We start from the raw sequence: 19886 nt of genomic DNA on the forward strand, positions 1-19886 counted from the left end.
GGAACGGGCTCCCAAGGGAGGCGGTGCTCTCCCCTACCCTGGGGGTCTTCAAGAGGAGGTTAGATAAGCATGTAGCTGGGGTCATCTAGACCCAGCGCTCTTTCCTGCTTATGCAGGGGGTCGGACTCGATGATCTATTGAGGTCCCTTCCGACCCTAAAATCTATGAATCTATAACTCTGAGGCTGCTTTTGAAACCATGCCTGAACTGAGTGCAGGATAGTTTCTGAGGTCTATGTTAAAATCCTTTAAATGTGATTGATGAAAATACATTGTCAGCCCTTTGTGCTAGTCCAAACACAGAGAGTGAGTTCAGACTGAGATCTAAGAGAGCCGTGTCTCCTCCTCTTTTTCATCATTGCCAGCAACAAAGTTTCCTGCTTATAGACTCATGAAGTCAGTACTGAGGACAGAGTCTCATCCCCACACAATCTACTTTGTTTTCTACAGGCAAACATCTTACCTTCCTTCTCTGCAGTGGTGATTCCAGGGCAGGAATATGCATGGCCATCTCTGCTCTCAGTGACCCCTTTGCAGTTTTATCTGCTTCCTACTGCAGCCCCCAATGACCCTCATGCAAACTATTTGGACCAATCTGAGTGACTGAAAAAGAATGAACAATTATTTTCATTGCATATATGTCAAATGGAGTAATGCCAGCTCCTATTCCTGCATGCTTAAAAAATGAAAAAAAAAATCATTCAGTGTAGAAAAAAATCACCACACTCTGAATACAACATGGAGAACGGGTGAACTGAGCAAGAAGCTATCTTTTTAAGCAGAGAGGTTGGAATCAATTAAAATGCTTGGCTGTATTTGCAAACAGAAGAAGGTTATTAAAGGTAGATCAGATTTTGAAAAGATCTAAAGGGTGTGCGAGTGCTAGCTGTTTGCAGGTGTAGTGAAAAATTAGAGAGTGCATAGAAAAGTAGGTATAAAAATTATCCGGAAATTTGCATTTGAGAGACAAATCACTTTCATTTATAAGAAGACTGAGAAAAGGCTTGATACCAGAATTTGAACACCATCAGAGGGAGGCAATGTTAACATAGTGAGAAAAAACCATCTAAAAGAACTGTGTCTGAAAACTGAAATGAAATTCAGACAAATGCAATTAAAAATAAGGCATACATGTTTTAAGAGGATGATTGAGCACTGAAATATACTATCAAGGTAAATGGTATATTCCCAGCAACTGATGTCTTTGGTGTAAGGCTGGATTTTCTTCAGGAAAGGCTGCTAGATTTTTTAGTCTTGTATCTGCACATCAAAGGACTTTACATTTCAGAGTTTTTCCTTCAGCAAACCCTTCCTAATGAAATCCTCTAGTGAGCTTTTATGGTGTCTGGATTGATTGACATTCTTCCTATGATTAGCTAAGGGGTATGCATTCAGACAGATAAAGGGTGTGCAAGCAGATAGACATGGGGTGTGCAAGCAGAAAGAAATAAACCCAAGTGGGATCCTACGGTCTTAGAAAGCAGTCCCAGTTTTGTTTCTAGTTTGGATTTGCTCAGTGGATGGGAAGCCAAGTGCAGAGAGAAGGAGAGAGAAAAAGCTAGCCATTAAAAGGAATCAGGTAATCAGGGCAATTACAGCTGCTTTGAGTTATGCTTTCCTTCTTAGTCCAACCATTGCAAACCTATGTAGTTTTGCAAGCCTTAGTCCTTAGAGAGTTAAGGGCTAGCTTGGATAACAGAGTGCAAGTTTGGATTCTTGTGGCATTCAAAGTGTTCCTAGATGAGTTTTCTCACTTTGACATACTTTTGAATGTTAAACTGAGATCAATCCAACACTATGTGTCTGTAGCTCCTTCAGAGACCTGGGAAGCAAGCTTCCTGCACTAGAAGCAATGATTAAAATCAGTCAGGTGTTGGAGTATGGAGGAGGCTAATTAGGGTTTTTGAAACAGCCTAAGTGTCTTGGAGAACAGGTTTGCACTGACTTGCAATAGAGGTGGGTAGCTAACAGTTCCAGGCTCCTCTAAAAACCACAGCCAACATCTGGAAAGCCTTTTATAAAGGGAAACAGTTTGTAACACTAAGCATCATCTACCTAACCAAATCTCTCCTGTTTCATCAAGAGGATCCCACAGTATCTTCCTTCACACTTATGAATTAATAGTGCATCTCTAGCAGAACACCTCACAATTTATGCTTGAAGACTCATTATTTCATATTACCAGCCTGGGCTGTAACTGCAAAAGGAGGTGCCTCTGACTGTTAAAAATATATCCATAGCCAGTGCCATCTCAGACCTGTTCATGGTGTTTTTGTAAGAGACAAGGAAAGTGGGTCAAATTTCAAGGAGTAAAGCCTTGGACATCTTTCACTATTCTTTCTCTCATTTAATACTCTCCCAGTAACTCTGATGCTGAAAATCCTCCCAAGGTTTACTAGATGAGATCAATAAAGCTACTGCTTCTGAAAGGCAGATCACTCATGTAAGGATCCTGCCCTGCAGCCTGAGCCACCTCTGTAAAGCTTACAGAAGTTTCTGCTCTGCAGCCTTTTTACAGTGCAGTTGACCCAGTTACTTCTAATCACGGTCAGCTGACCCCCTCTGATTGGTTATGGGGCAGCTTTTAAGAAACCCCTCCAGCACTTGAGTCTCTTTAATCATTGTCCTAAACTTCAGTTTCTGAGCAGTTTTTGTTCTAGCAGCATCTATGTTTGTCCTGATTCTGCTTCTAGGTTTTCGTTTTTAATTTTCCATGCAGATCTGTTTTCTGATCTTGGTTTGGCTTACTGTTGGTGTATATCTGTGAATTATTCTTTTGACATAATAACTAGACTTATAATTCTTGGATCTTTTCCCTGGCTTGGCATTTGGTTCCTGACTTATAACTTCTCACTATTATCCCTACAATCTCTAGCCTAGTAGATCATGATAATTCAGTCTCAAGAAGTCATTTAAAAGTTGGTGACATGCCTTCAGTTATAGGTCTTCCTTACTATTATTATTTAGGTAGCAAGTTTTAAACATGCCTTGGAAAAGTTCTCAGGCTGGGAACTGACACCTGCAGGGTATTTACAGCCTTTGACCAGCCTTTGAGGAGGGTGGAGGAGCCAACTCCTGTTTTATGGTTCTGATGAGAAATTAGAAGGAGATCCGTGAGCAGGAGAGAGGTATTCTGGTATCCATACTGAGCTTGTGGAGAGGAGTATACTCCATCCCCTAGAAAAGGGAGCATTCTCTACCAGGAGTCCCAGCTTCCACAGGGACCTATGGTAGAGGTTTGAGCTTGAAGGGTTAGGGCAGGTTCAGGACGGGAACTGAGGGATGTCTGTGTTGAGTTCCCCATTAAAAAATGCAACTAGTGCCCAGTTGTTAAATCAGAAGTGACGAGAGCTGCAAGTCAGGACTCCTTGTCTTGGGTATAAGTAGAGGACTGTGCTACACAGCAGGCCTCCTAAACCTCATGCAGATTTTAGAGGTGAATATGCTGTTATAGTGAAAGCGAAGATTTTTCTGAGATACTATGAGAGTTGGAAGGCCAAGTACCATGACAGCTAATGGGAGCTTATTATCCACATCCCTTAAACAACTTAGCAGGTGTTAGCCTAAGCAGGAGAAAAGGAGTCTGGTCACGTGCTGTAGGCCTCACTGGACTATAGATTAATAAAACTATTGCTCAGTGCATGTCCAAATTGTACAAAGGTTCTGCTACAGCATTGACCAAAACAGGCCACACTGGGGCATGGCTACACAGTCATTAATGCACAGTGGTTACTGCACATTTAATTTAGCACTTTTATAATAGATTTGTGCATTCTGAGTAAGAGGCCAGGCACCTAGAAGGTAGACAAAAGAAGGCTTATGGCTAAATGTATATGTCTCTTTACTCACTTAGATGGCATGTCAACGGCTGTGTAATTGCAGCTTCTGGCACTTAATTGAAGATTTTTATTCCTCTCTGACGTAAAAAAGAATAACCTTGCACAGGTATCTACTGGTGTAGTGGTTTTGAATCTCCTCCGCATGTATTAACCTAATATCCTATTGATTAGGACAACCGCCTAGGAAGTAAGAAACCCAGGTCCTAGGCAGCAGAAGGGTTGGGGCCTGTGGCTTAGGAGGAAGAGGGAGGGCATAGGCATATCACTGTCCCCCCCCCACCCATCCTTCCTGTCCCCCACCCATGTCATCTTTTTTTGATACTGGAAATAGGGTTCAGGCTCTTGCACGTGCTAAGGAGGAATGAATGAGCACGGTTTTATTCTCAGTGTCGCTTCAGGCTTGCTCTGGGGACCGTGCAGACATGCCCAGAGCAACTTTTCACTCTGCATCCTCAGAAGGAATCCCTGTCTCAAGGTTCCTCACTTCTAGAATATGGATACTAAAATTACCTCGCATCTTTGGCATGCACGTGGATTCACTCACTCGCGTCTGCCTCTGACTTCAAAGATGTAATGTGCCAAGGACCTTTCCTATGAGTTTTCTTTCCTTTTGATATTTCTCCATTGCAGATTGCATGGCAGTGCAAACATAGTCAAACTAGTTGTATGAGAGAACCCCATCTGCTTCAGGTAACCCTGAGTTGTAACCTGCGCTGGATACATGCCAGAGGGAGGGGGGACCTGTTCCCTTTGCCTCAAGTTTCCCCGCCACTGAGGGTCATGTAACTAGCTTCTTCACCAGGAAAGGTGATGTCATTTGAAAGCACCAGGCATTAGCAAGTGGGGCTTCTCCTGGTGGGACCTCAGTGATGAGGTCACAACAGAGGATAAAAGAGGTCTCCATAAAGAAGGAGGGCAGAGCAATCTTGAGCTGAAACATCTTTGGCAGAGCCATGCTGGAGCCCTAGGGCTCATGGGGAGAGAGGAGCAGCTGAATGCTGTAGCCCTCTCCCTCTGTCACTTGAAACTGGACACACAAGCAACTGCCTGCTTCCAGAGGAAAGCAACCAGCCTCTGGATGATACTTGGGAGTAATCTACTGGAACCTATCTAGCTACATAGTTTGCAGTAACACAGGGTTGTGTAATCAAAGACTATCTAGCCACACTGTTTGCTCTAAGAGTATTCTTTGATCTTGCACTAACCTGTATCTTACCCCAGGCCTTCTTTCTGTACCAATAAAATTCTCCTTTGAGCATGGCGTGGGAGACCTATTGGGAGATGGACTGGGTTATGCCTTGGTGCTCCCTTGTTCCGGCTGACTAAGGGAGGCTATTATTTGGACTTGTGGCTAAAAGAAGCACCCCAAGTTCTTGCAGTGGGTCAAGCGCCCTTCAGGTCTATAAAGCCTGTGTGCCTCAAGAGGCGCAGAGCCACTCACAGACTGAGACTCTGGAGTGGTGGCAGCATCACCCCCAGGCTTGCGGGTGTGCTCCAGGAAGGGGGTCGGCTAGACATGAGGTGCCCCCAGGGAGGCACTCAGAGCTTGGTAGGTGGTTGGGCACAGTGAGGTGTGTGGCGCACTGCAAGAGCACCTCCTACTGGCCCACCACACAAGGTAGTTAGCCATATTAGACTGAAACTTAGGCAGAAGGCAGGGCAGTATGGCAACTCATAGACTAACTTATTCAGAGAGGCATGAGTTTTTGTAGGCTACAGCCTATTTTATTATATACTACAAATATGAATAGCATCTGATGAAGTGGGCTGTAGCCTACAAAAGCCCATGCTTCTCTGCCTGAGTCTGTAAGTCTGCCTGAGTCTGCACCTATCTCCTTGACAGCTGGCAGGCTTTGTGGCCTCAGCAGGGGCTGGCAGGCCTGCAGCTTTCACCCTGCTGTGCCTTAACACACGCAGTGTCACCCATGTCGTGAATTTTGCTTCTCCACAGCTTGAGGTTCAGTTTCCCCAAACCCCTGCACCTATCTCCTTGAAATTTGGCAGGATTTGTTGCCTCCACAGGGGCTAGCATGCCTGAAGTTTTGACCCTGCTGTGGTGCGACGCATATACATGACGCAAGTTTGGCTCTCAAGACATTGAGGTACACTTTCTCTGAAGCCCCTGCACCTATCTTCTTGAAACTTGGCAAGCTTTGTTACCTCCACAGGGGCTACCATTTATGCAAGTTTCATTGAAATATAGCCAGAAATGACAAATGTGTAGGCTGTTTCAACTTTCCCCATTATAGCCTATGGGCGAAATGTCGAAACAGCATTGAAACGACGAAGCGTTTCGACTTACCTCGTTTTGTTTCGAGGTCATTTTGACCATAGCTGTTCCATTTCTATTTTGCAGTTTCTACCTCAAAACAGGTTGAAACAGCATCGAAACAAAACTGGTGGCAGAATGTCGCACAGCCCTACTAAATATGCTCCGCTATTACTTTTAGCAACATCACTCTTCAAGAAATGAGTGAATGCCTTGTGCAATTCAGACAAGGTGCTTTGGGTGAATCTGCTATCTTTTATTAGACCGGCCCAAATAGTTGAAGAATAGTTATTAAGCAAGCTTTCAGGTTCAAAAACCCTTCGTCAGGCTAAGCAAGTTTCAGCAGTTGTTGTGTGCTCTTCCGGGATGGAATGAAAAGTAAAGAAGCCAGAGGCTGGGCTGAGGAGTCAGTTGTGCGTTTCAGTAGCTGTACTGTTTCTATTACTAGCAATCATGTTGGTACTGGGGCAAGTCATTACCAGCAAAGTAAAAACAAAGTTTATATTACCATCAATTATTTATTTTAGCATTGACATAAGCAGCACAGCTGTGTATATAAATAGCAATATTTTTTTAAGATACAAGAATTCGGTTTACAAATTACAGTAGAACTAATGGCAATATTAGAAATGAACCATTTGGATGTATAGGTAGAAAAGGTACAGCTTGACTTAAAGGCAGGCCTGGTTGCATGCCACCTATTACTAAAGGTTGCCAGACATTTCCTATTATAAGGCTTTCCTTTCAGTTGCTCATAAGGGCTAAACTTTAACAAATCAGAGTAATAGCTAACGTGTTGCATATTTTCCTCTGGCTGAAAGGTTTTGGAAGAATTCAGCCAAAACAGCTTGGCTGCTTTGAGGAAGAAAGGTAGGGGCAAAAAAACTCTTTCATGGTTAAAAACAAAAACAAAAAAACCCCCAAACCCCCGCTCCCCCCCCCTTTGTTAATCCCATGAAAAACTGTCCCATTTTGACTCTGGAACTGAGCAGGGAGCTTGTCTTTTCTGAGCTTTCATTGACACCCCCCGTCCTTCTGGCACTGAGATAATGAAGCCATATGATTCAATACAGAGGGCCAAAGTGCACTGTGGGGTTGGAGTGGGCAGTAGATTAGGAAAAGGTCTGTGGGGCTGAATTGGAAGCAGAAGCTGGCAAGGAAGGAGACTGAACGGGTGGGCAAGGAGAGAGCAGACGGCTATAACCTAGAGACCTCCTAGCCTGGCTGACTGGGTCCACCTACCTGCTAGGGCTGAGAACCAGCACACACAGTTCACATGTGAGCAGCCTGAGAGGGGTTCCAGCCATGCTACAGGCTGTCCTTTGGTGGGGATGGGAGGGGGTGAGTAGCAGGGCCAATTGAACTTCAAGCAAGGTGCTTTTTTTATCTTTTGTTATAAGGTATTACTTAACTAAAATCATTATTCACAAGAGTTTTACCAGGTCTCATGTCTCTTGTTCAGTCCATAGATGGAATCCAATTTGTTCTCAGAGTTGGTCCAAATGTTTTGAAAATTGAGATGTACACTGTGCTCCTCATTATTCCAGTTAAAGCTTCGATTTCATTGCTTTCTCCTGGAGAACAATATTCTGCTCATTAACCTCCAGATAACATTTTTCATCTTGGCATCTCTTAGAGTGTAAATGATTGGGTTCAACATTGGAGAGATGAGAGAGTAGGTGACAGAAACTATCTTGTCTCCCAATAACTTCTTGAAGGGTTGGTCCTAGTTGAAGATTCCTGGGATAAATATTAAGCTCATGACTGTGATCTGGGCAGCACAGTTAGACAGAGATTTGTGCTGTCCACCTGTGACATGTTTCCTGATTTTGTCTAAGAGGATACTATAACATATGAGCAGGATCAAAAAGATGCATGAAAGAAGTCCACTGTTGGAGACCATTAGCAGCTCAACTAGGTAGGTATTAGCACAGGCCAGTTTGATGACCTGTGGGACATCACAGTAGAAATTGTCCAGGATATTAGTTCCACAGAACGGAAGCTGGATGATCAGTGCAGTTTGAACAATAGAGTGAGTAAATCCTCCCATCCATGACCCTATCACCAGTCCTGTGCGCACATCCTGATTCATGATTGTCAAGTAATGGAGTGGCTTATGAATGGACACATGCTGGTCAACTGCCATCACTATCAGGAGGAAGATGCCAGCACCTTCACTAAAGTGAAATAAGAATATCTGGATGATGCACCAGTTGAAGGATATGGTTCTGGTGTGAGAAGCAAGGTCCCACAACAACTTGACTGCTGTGATTGAAGAGTCACTGATATCTGCGAAGGCCAAGTTGGCCAGAAAGAAGTACAGTGGAATGTGGAGATGGCTGTTGGTGATCACCACAATGATGATGGTCAGGTTACTGAGCCAGGTCATGAGGTAGACTAAGAAGAAGACCAGGAAAAGAAGATACTTCAGCTCTGGACTCTGGGTGAGACCCAAGAGGACAAATTCCGTCACTGTGGTGGTGAGGTTCTCCACTTCCATTGGGTATCCTTAATGTATATTAACAAAGGAAGCACTAGTGATGAAAACAGTAGACTGCAGTTTTAAAGGACAGTTTCCATGGGATTGAATAAGTTTTGGTCCACTTACATAAGGATCTAATGGCCATGAATGGTCACAATGACCAGCTGGAAATTTGTAATAGTAGGGTTAGAAATAAGGTGTTCTTTCTCCAGAAATAATAGTTTCTAGTCTTTCTGTTAACACTGAAAGTTAGGTCTTATTTCACTATGCAGCAGTAACCCAGGTTCATAAGTGCCTTTTTGGTACTAGCGCAGAGTTTGTAATTCTATTTCAGCCTCTGGCAAAATAGAATTGCCTATGCATGTTCATGCATGAAACAATGAGGTGCTAGAAGCTGGATTTCCTACTTCTTGCGTGAGTACCCTAGGCTCCAGGCTATTGGGCAAAACGATATGGGGCCTGCCCTCTGTAACGCTTCCCTCTAACACATGCTAGTAATTGGTTCCTTCCCAGATTCAATTTGGGGCAGATAAAAGAGCAAGTGAATGTGCCTGCATAGCTGCCTGGTCAGAGTTCAAACTAAGACCATGCTCAGTCCCCACATGGAGATTTCTGTATCTACATTGCACTGCAAATAGAATTGAAAGCTTCATGGCACTTACTTAGCTAGGCCACTGCCATTTAGGTGTGTAAACTGAATAATCTAACCTTGAAAGTCTGTTTTTATGTTAACGCTATATGTGCCATCCATATTTCACCCCCACATATTCTTTCTCTCACAGACACACCAAGGGATAAAAGGAAACTTTGTTAAGATGGAATTAAGTTTGAAAATGCCTAAATAAGTTAAGTGTGGGAATAGAAGATCATGCACTATTCTATCTAGTGAATTTAGTAAATAAATCCAGTCTATATTTAGTCCATGATTTTTTTGTAGCTGGTTGAATCATGGACTAAATATAGACATTGGATTTATGACACATTATAACCTGCCTGACATCCGACTCCCCAGATAAACCCTCCACTTTTTACCAGCTATTCTCTTTCCTGCCCCCTTTCCTCGTCTTGCATCCTTTGACTACAGCTGCTTTCATTCCCCCTCCCCCCAACCTGTCTCTCACCTACTGCCCTCCTCAATTTACATTTTAACTGATTGGCTTTCTTGCATTCGTACTGGCCTCTGCCTGCTATACCACGCCAGCCAGGCTGCTTTACCACATCTGCAGATGATTCTTCAGCCTGATGAAGGGTGTTTGTGCCCAAAAGCTTGCAAAGAAGAATTTTTCCTAGTATTGGAGTTGGTCTAATAAAAGATATCGGATTTACCCAAAGAACCTTGTCTGCCTAAATGGTAATGAGAAATTAAGAACTAAAGTGAAACTAGTACATAGTAAGTTTAAAGCAAACACAAGGAAGTATTTTTTTTCACAAATCATGTAACTAAGGTGTAGAGCTCATTGCCACTAGGTGTTGTGGAAGCTGACAGTTCAATCAGAGTCAAAAAAGGATTTGGAAAAATGCTTGGCGGAAAGGTGGGTTGGTAGCTATTGAGTATTCAGAGTTAGAGGTACAGCCTCTGAATCGGAACTTCCTAGACCTTAAATACTGGAGGCTGCAAGTGAGAGAGGAACAATGGGAAAAACCCTGGTCACACACTGTTCACTCTCCCTTTCAGCATGTACCCCCTGCTGCTGTGTGACACAGGATAATGAGTAAGACGGACTTACGGTCTGACCCAGTAAATGGCAGTTCTTATGTTCGGATATAGAAACAACTTTAGAGAGAATTTGCTGGGTGTACACGTGTGTGTGTGTCTAATATATATATTTAGAAGGACCACATTAATTGAAACATTTGTCTCATGAATTTAAAAAAAACTTTCATGACATTTTTCGTGGGTGGGTGGTTAGTTTTGAAATGACCAAAATAAGTAATTTTCAGATTTCAAATAAATAAATTAGAAACATGATTTTAAAGAAAGGGGCTTAAGTAACTAAATGTAGAGCTGGCTTAGACCTTTTGAAGGCCAAATGCAAAAATGATGACCAAAGCTAAGGTAAAAAAAATCCTGTAGGTGTCCTGAACCTATGCAGATCCATGAACATGTGAAAGAGGATATTAGAAATAAACAGAGAGCCTGCAAGGAAAGAATAAAAGGGTGTGATCATCCAGAAAATCTATATATTTAAGTTCAGAAATTGTAGGGATAAAGTGAAAATACTGAGTTAGAGTATCCAGTGCAACCTTAAAACAAATTGTGCAAGGTCATTCAACCATGTAAATGAAAGGCATAATCAAGATGCGAGGTCATTCAACCATGTAAATGAAAAGCATAATCAAGAAAGAATAAACAGGGATGGTACGGAGTACAATTGTGGTAGGGATTAAAGACAATCTAGTTATGGAACAAAAACTAAAGAAACACTTTGTTCCCCATCGCCTGCCTTAACAAAATCTGAGGCAAAGGCAGGATGGAAATAAGGATACAGAAATGGCAAAAACCTCCTTGAAGGAGAAGTAAAATGTGTTTATGTAGGAGACAGGGTTGCGTATTTGATTGATTGATTAAATGATGTTTGGTCAATTGACCAGTCAAATATTGGTCAAAAATTGTAGAAAATTGCAAATGCAGTCAAATAATACACAGACAAAGCACAAATATGCCATTAAAAAATGTGTCAAAAACCAAAAAAATTATATTTGTCAATCAACCTAAAAAAAAAAAAAAATACTCCTCGTAAAATTGCCTATAATCTTTGACCGGTCAAAAACTGTGTTGTCCATTGACCAGTCAATTGACAATATTTGACCTGTAAAATGACTGATTTGCCAACCCTAATAGGAGAAAGTGTATATGAACAACTTTGAATTTTGGCAGTATTGGTACATGAAATAATAGGTGCCATGATTCTTAATCAAAAGTTCAAGTCTGAGGTGGTATCATTGAATTAAAACCAGAATCTCTAGTATCCACATTAAAGAGGGAAAGCAACCACAGTCCTGCTAGTATGACCTCATTGATATATAAATCACTAGAACAAATTTTGAACAAAATAATTGAAGACCTGGAGGAAAATTAAAGAGGCAAAATAAATAAATCACAGACTCTAACTCTACTTAACTAATAGGTGGGCTACAATCTGGGCTTTGATGTTAGAGAAAAGCAACAAGACCAGTGACAATTCACAACAAAAAGAAGAGCAGCAATGCAGTTTGGGGGTGGGGTGCAATGATAATACATGACAGAAAGATCAAAAGGACAATGCAGATAGCTAGCTCTTCTACACAACTTTTTTATCCACAAACATCAAAGTGCTTCACAAGAGAGGTAAATAACATTATGCTCATTTAAAAGGTGTAGAAACTAAGGTACAAAGAGATTAAATGACTTGACCGAGGTCACAAAACCATCTCATAGCAGAGCTGGGACTGAAGCCAGGTCTCCTGTTCCCCAGGCACCAGCCAAAAAGGAAGCCCACGCTAGCTGTGAAAACACTCTGGCAGCCCAAATCTGAGGTCTGTTCTTGGTGCTCAGAGCAGAGGATGTGGGATTTCTGTCATCAGTTTACCATTTTTTCCCATTCCCCTTCCGTGTAGATATGGGTTACCACATCTCCAGGTCCAAAAAAGAGGACACCTTCACGCGGGGCAGGGGTGGGGGGTGGAATATGATGGGGGTGGCCGTGACATGCCAGTGCCCTGCCCCTGCCCATTGTGTTGCCCCTATCTGCCAAGCCACAGGCCCCACCCAGCCCTGCTGCTACCCTTTACTCCTGACCTACTGACCCCAGCCCTGCCAGTGCCCCTCACTTCCAACCCACAGCCCCCCACCTCCCCTCCAGCCCTGCTGGAGGGGCCCTATCTGTCCCCGTCCTGCCTGGGTGGGAACATGGTGGCTCCAATTCATGTAGGCGGCAGCAGAGTCTGTCTGGCCTCAGTACAGGCTGGAGGGAAGGGGAGGGGAGGCTTGTGGCACCCCCTGCTCTGGGATGGGGCTGCCATACAGCACTAGGCAGCCTGGCCATGCTCCCCACACCCCCCTGCAGCGTCTCCTGGCCGCTCAGCCCCTGCAAGCATAGGTACCAGCCCTTGTGATACTGCCCAGGCCACAGAGTTCCCCGCTGGGTTCCCTTGAAGGGTCACCCCCCCATCCCTTTTCCCCTCTGGAGGGGCAGGCAACCCTCCTGCCCTCCTCACCCTACCACAGCCCCAGCCCCTGTCCTGCATGCCCTGACCAAATGTCTTGTAATTTGCTTTGCTCAGCTGGAGGGAGCAGGGAGAAGGTGATCAGAGGCAGCAGGGAGCACATGTGGGACTGTGGATGCCTCCGCAGCTACAGGCAGGTCAGTCTGTGCTCTTTGATGCCTGTGATCCCCCTAGCGGAGCAAAGCAAAATCCCGGACATTTGGTCAGAACTAAAAAAACAACCCAGACATAGATCAGAGGGATCAGAAAGAGGACATGTCTGGGAAAACCCAGATGTAGGGTAACCCTACTTCTGTGTCATTGGTGAAAGTAGTCCACTTGCAGTCTCTGTTTCCTCATCTATAACTGAAAGGATGCTATTTCTATCCTGATCATTTTTATTCTTTAGCCAGATCTCTGCTGTCCAATGAACAAAGAATATGACCATTTCCCTTCAACAGTACAGTCTACTCCCTAGTATTACAATAACAATTCGTCAGGAGACAGTACCTCAAACTAATTCATGTTTCTGTGATCTCAATGCCACTTACCAACCAAATGATGAAAGAGATGCTGAGAGTGTCATTATCAGAGTTTTTCCTTTTTCTCCTGACAGGCAGGAAACCGCTCTAGTTTCAGAGGCACCTCTAGCATCTTCCTCTTATTTCACCTGAGACATTCATACTAGAGATGGCTTTACGATTATGGGATTATGAAATCTTCTGAGATTTGCTTGCAGGGGTGGAAAAAAGTTGCTGCCTTGGAGTTCCAGAGTGTAAGCATTTGGGGATCTTGTCACAAGGGAAATGATGTTAAAAATCCAGGTGTCTTTCAATTAATATTTATTCCTTTCCAGTCATATAACCCTAACAGACTTGAGCCGGAAGGGGAATGAGTTAACAGAATAGAACATATACATGTTCACTATTCCTAAACCTTTTCAGACAGATGCTTATTTATCCTCTTCTTGAAAAAGTTGAATGAACAGATTCCACAGTTTCCATAAGCCAGTCGTATAAGTTAGATAGGGGAAGGGGTAGTGGGGCATTGGCCCAGATGGAGTGGGATTTAGTTGCCTACCCTTCTTACATACATTGAAAAGCTCTTTGGAAATCTGATTATCATGAATGACACGTTCCCCTGGTGGCTTGGAGGGCACAGCGGCACTGGTGGTGGTGGGAGTACGGTGGTGGCGGCAGGAGCGCGGTGGCAGTAAGTTTGGAGTTCCCACAGATGCCGCTGGTGCTGTCGGCAGTGGGGGGGCACAGCAGATGGTAAGCGCTGACCAGGGGTTGGCAACCACTCCCCACAGGCACTGCCTGTAGTGTCAGCAGTGTCCAGCAGCAATTGCAGACCATTCACAGAGGCCGCTGGTGGTGTCAGCAGCAGGGTGGTGAGTGACCTGCAGGCACTGCCAAAACTTTTGGCAGTGCCTTTTTGTAGGGGGTGCACCGCCATGCTCAGGGGGTGCATGTCTACCCCATACATCCACTACACATCACCTCTGGGCGTGGTGACTGAGATGGAGCCAAGGTTCATGATGGACAAATTAATCAATCAAAAGAACAAGGGGGAATGACGTTTGTAGCTAAGAGTTACAATTGTGATAATGAGGAGATATTCCCACCAGGGCTGCCAAGTATGCTGCTAGACACGTAACAAAGCATAAGATCTAGAGCTGCCGAATATCAGAAAAGCCCAGGAGGAGGAACTCGGTCACAACGGTTTGGTTGGACATTTCCCACTTCAGCGCATTGTGCAGGGCCTGTGAAGGAAGGACACTACCCCTTGTGCCAGCTGGACTGCCGTAGCAGCCCTGAAAGCTCCCTGCACCCTCTATCCACTACAGCAGTCTGGCAGGGTGGCTGCTGCATGGCTGTGACCTGTTGTGCACCCGCCAGACCCAGATAGGGACTGCACAGCTGGTAGAGGCACCTGCCCCTCAGGGCCAGCTGCCAGGGGGCTGTGGCTGCAGAGTTGGCCTTTGTGAAATACTACTGCCATGTGTGCCCCCTGCCCGGTCATCTGGGCAGCTATCACGCAGAAAATGTTCCCTGTGTAGTGGCCTGCTTTGAATTGTCAAAGCATGTCCTCCTGGCCCCAATTGGTGAGGAGTTCAGCCCCAGCTGGGTCCAGCGTGCCAGTTCTGAGCAGGCAGGGTCCTGCCACTGGCCTCCCTAGCAGGAATTATGGTGTTCCCTATTGGAACACTGAAAAATCCCTCATACAAAAATCCCAAAGTTACTCTGTAAAATACCCTGAAATCCATGTTCCCCCACAATTAAAACAAAAGACCACTAGAGAGAGACAGAGAGACAGCAATCAGTTGGACAATGTTTTACTGATGCATCTATAGTGTTAAAGCAATTTGGAAGCCTACCAGTGTCTCTGTCATCATAATAAAGTGAACTCTAAAAACCTATATGTTTTGTTGCCCCCCCAACAAAGGCCAAATGGCTTCTGCAGGGGCTACCACCCCCACTTGCTTCCCCAGCCCTCGGATTGCTGCCCACCTTGGTGCCATCCCCTCCTGGCTCCTGCAGACCCCCTGATGGCTACCCCAGCCCCCTGATGGCTACCCCAGCCCCCGGTGGCTGCCTCCCCCCCCCCCCCCCCCCCCCCTCATTGGCAGTAGCAGGGGCTGCAGGTGCTCTTAATGTCATAGTTCCTGCATGCAGCACAGGGCAGCGGGGACAGCAGGGCCTGGGCTGGGGCTGCTACAGCTGTCACCCTGCCTCACGCTGTGTGTGTTGGGGGGGCATTGACCCTGACAGCAGTTGCTACTGCCGGTGGGCGGGGGGGGCTGGGTTTGATTTCTTTTTTAATTGCTGGGATTCTGGGGCCGGGTGAGGCAGCGACCGCTTTTTTCCACTGCAGGTTTTCCACAGCCATTTATAACCCAATCTGTATCTGTGCTTTTGAATATTCTTCCCTAGATGCAGCAACTTGAATTTATTTCCTGGAACTTCATCCTGTTCTTTCAAGCCCAGCTCCCCAATCTATCAAGATTCATCTGAATTATGTTTCTATCCTCTAAAGTGTTTGCACTTCATTCCAGTTTCACATCATCTGCATACTTGCCTGTATATTCTGTCATTCAAATAACTGATTACACCAATTAGTAAACAAAAAAGTCTTCCATTCATCATCTTTCCTGCTTCAACAGTGTTAACACAAAATGACCCAAGTTAAGTGTCATTGTATGTACAAAGCTACAGAATTAACCCACCACTTTCATTTTTTGTAAATAGGTTGCACATGATAGTATGAACACAAGAATTTAATGACTTAATTATAAAAGAAACATAAGTAAACCAAAGTCATGAAAGAAAGATGGACATATTGTTCTTGGATTGGATCAGCCTGTGGAGCAATTGCTTGAGGGCTGCTTGAATCTCCTTGTTCCTCATGCTGTAGATGACCGGATTCAGCAATGGAGGCACCACAGAATACAGAACAGCTACCAGGAGATCCAGAGGGGATGGGGAGTCAGAGACGGGCTTCAAGTAGGCAGTGCCACTAGTGGAAAGAAACAAGGAGACCACGATAAGGTGAGGAATGCAGGTGGAGAAGGCTTTCTGCCGGCCCTGCTCAGAGGGGATTCTCCACACTGTGGTGAAGATCTGAACATATGACACAACGATGAAAACAAAACAGACTAAACAAAAACAGACTGAAAGCAAGGGCTGCCAGCTCTCTGCGGTATGCATCAGAGCAGGAGAGCTTGAGCAGCTGGGGTACTTCACAGATGAACTGATTGATGGTATTTGAGTGGTAGAAGGGTAGACTAAAGGTGTTCCCAGTGTGCAGTGCAGAGTAGATGACACCAGCAGCCCAAGTACCTGCAACTGTCTGGACGCAAGCTCTCCTGTTCATAACTATCCCATAGTGCAGTGGCTTGCAGATGGCAATGTACCGGTCATATGCCATGATGGTGAGAAATGAAAAATTGACTGTACAAAAGGACAAGAAGAGAGAGACCTGGGACACACATCCAACATAGGAAATTGTCCTGGTGTTTGAGAGAGAATTGGCCATGGACTGAGGGACAATGACGGAGATGGAGCCAAGGTCAAGGATGGACAAATTTGCCAAAAAATTGTACATGGGGCTGTGGAGATGTTGGTCCGTTACAACAGTGATAACAAGGAGGTTCCCCACCAGAGCTGCCAGGTATGCTGCGAGAAAGATGACAAAGTGTAAGATCTGCAGCTCCCGAGTGTCAGAGAAGCCCAGGAGGAGGAACTTGGTTACAGTGGTCCAGTTGGGCATCTTCCTTCCCAGGGCACTGTGCAAGTCCTGGGTATAATAAAACAAGGGCAGTGGTAAGGAGGAGAGTAACAAACTCAGTGGCTTTGATATTCCCATCAATAATGTCTCCAAATGTCAGGCTAAGAATGTAGATCTTCCATTTTTTGCCCTATGGATAATTTGATTTTAATAAATTACTTTTCCCTAACAAGACCTTACATAAAAGGAAATATTATGATCTGAAATTCTATACTTTATCCAGCTCACCTTGACAATGTATGCTGGAAAGAAATACACGTGAAATGAAATACATTGTATAACATTAGATTGCCTTAGAGGTCCTATTCCCAACCCACCCTCCACACTACTCCCAATAAACTGTATAAGTTTATCTGAATTAATAGCAAAAACATTGAAAATGTCTTATTCACTCCTGTAGCTTTGAATCTAGTATACATAAAATGCAGTATGATTTCTGTAGCCAGGTTTTCCAACTTTTATATTCTTAAATCTCTTCTGCAACTTACTAAGACAGGACACTTCACTGATGCAGAAAACTTACTGAAATTGTTTTTGTGGAAATGTCCTGATCTTGTGTCATATTCAGGCTTCCCCTAGCAAGATCATTTCCTCTTGTCCAGTTGATCTCTCAGATCTCCTCTGCACCGACCACTAGTCTAGATCCCCAGAAGCACAGATAACTCAGAGGTCTTTCTCTGCTCCCTCTGTCACTGAATGACTGCAGTAAATCCAACCAGGTTTCTGTGTGTGCAGCTGACCTCAAACGCATCTTGTAGGAAAGGAGTGAAGCAAGACAGCATTTTTTCAGTTGTTTTCTTCCAAAGGCTCATGGGACTCATTCCCTGGAGTCCTAAACAGCTCAGAAGGAAAAGCCCAGATGTAAACAGTCTGAGCTGTACAGATGTTAGCAGAACAGCAGAGCTGTGCTCTGGTTTAATCTCTCTCACAACACGTCATGGGATCTCTGAGGAGGCCCTGAGCTTCTCTATCTGGCTCTATTGTCCCAGTTAGCCAGCCTGGGCATCTTAGCATGCAGAGAGGCACCAAGCTGCAATTGGGTTAGGTCCTTTGTAGTTTTGCATGAGCAAATAACCTGAGAATAAATGTCAGGTTGTAAGGTGCAAAAAAAAAAAAAAAAATTCTAAATATAATTAATATATTCCATAACTCAGACAAACAAGCTCCATTGCAAGGCATCACATTGACAAAATATTAGCTCAGCAATCATTAGTAGTGTCCTGGTTCTGAATCTACTGCCATGAATATGACAGCCCTTTAGACCACTTTCCCCTGAGTCGTATGCATACAGGGTACCAGCTCCCCCTCATTTCTTCCACCATCAGCTTCCCTTGAACCCAGTGGTGTCAAACACAGATGGACTCCATCTGCCAGATCAAGCCCACAGGGTTGGTCTAGTGGAGGCGCTGCATGCAACGTGCCTTCACTGGGACAATATAGTTGGGGCTAGTCCTGCTTTGAGGAGGGGGTTGGACTAGATGATCCCCTGAGGACCCTTCCAACCCCAATTTTCTATGATTTGTATGTTTTCTATGGCAGCACAAGCATGTTGCATTAATAAGTCACAGAATAATACCATAAAGAGCAATGTGATCAGAGGCCAGGATCCAGTGCCCAATTTTAGTTCTCTCAATCTCTCCTCACATGGCTTGCCTTCCAACCATTTATCACTTTTGTCTCCTATCTCTGAACTTCTCTAACTTATTCATATTCCTTAAAATGTGGAGCCCAGAAATTCACACAGTAGCCTAGTAGTCACACACTTGTCTGCTTATACACAAATGCCAGGAGCTTGGGGAATAAAGAAGAGGAACTTGTCCTCCTGCTAAATGAATATAACCATGATGTCAAAGTGATAATGGAGACTTAGTGGGACTCCACCCATGACTGGATCCCAGGTATAGACAGCTATACCCTGTACAGGAGGGATTGAGTGGACAAAAGGGGCGGAGGTGTAGCGCTCTATGTCAAGGAAAGCTACGCATCTCTCTAGCCAACATTGGCACCCATGGTGGAAGACTTGAGACCCTCTGGCTTAAAATCCATGGGGAACACGGCAAAGGGGATACTATGGTGGGAGTCTACTACAGACCCCCTACCCAGAGTCAAGAGCTTGACCAGGAGTTTGCCTGTGAATTGTCTGAGGCCACATGCTCCCGGTGTATGGTTGTCATGGGAGACTTTAACTACCCAGACATCTCTTGGGAAGAACACTCAGATGAAGCCAAGCAGTTGCAAAGCTTTCTGTCATGCGTGGATGAGCTCTGTTTGATGCAGGAAGTCTACGGGCCAACAAGAGGTAAAGCGCTGCTCAGCTTGGTACTGGCAACTGGGGGTGACCTAATCAGCAACCTAATGATCGAAGGGAAGCTTGGTGAAAGTGACCACGAGCTGATCACCTTCACCATCCACCATAAAGCTGGCAAGTCAGTCAGTAATACAAAAGTCCTTGACTTCAGGAAAGCTGACTTTGACAAGCTAAGGAGGCTTGTCAGTGAGGCTGTAAAGAGCCACAACCCAAAGGGAAGGGGAGTTCAGGACGAGTGGTTGCTCCTCAAGGGAGCAGTTCTGGATGTGCAAGCAAAGTCTATCCCAACTCAAAGGAAAGGCAGCAAAAGGGAACAGCAGCCCCCTTGGCTTTCCAGGGAACTAGTAGACCTCCTGCGTCTTAAAAGGAAGACCTACGAAGGATGGAGGACTGGAACCACCACCACGGAGAACTACTCTGCTATGGTCCGGACCTGCAGAGAGCAAACCAGGAAAGCCAAGGCTGCGATGTAACTCCAGCTAGCTACAAATATCAAGGACAATAAAAAGTCCTT

General features: G+C 44.7%; 2 pseudogenes; both read right to left on the reverse strand.

Moving 5' to 3' along the window:
* Positions 1-7668: 7668 nt before the first annotated feature.
* Positions 7669-8607, reverse strand: LOC102373589 (annotated as a pseudogene).
* A 7487-nt stretch (positions 8608-16094) lies between these two features.
* On the reverse strand, positions 16095-17046 carry LOC102373840 (annotated as a pseudogene).
* Positions 17047-19886: the final 2840 nt, after the last annotated feature.

Source organism: Alligator sinensis, unplaced genomic scaffold, assembly GCF_000455745.1.
Source record: "Alligator sinensis unplaced genomic scaffold, ASM45574v1 scaffold174_1, whole genome shotgun sequence".
NCBI lineage: Eukaryota > Metazoa > Chordata > Crocodylia > Alligatoridae > Alligator > Alligator sinensis.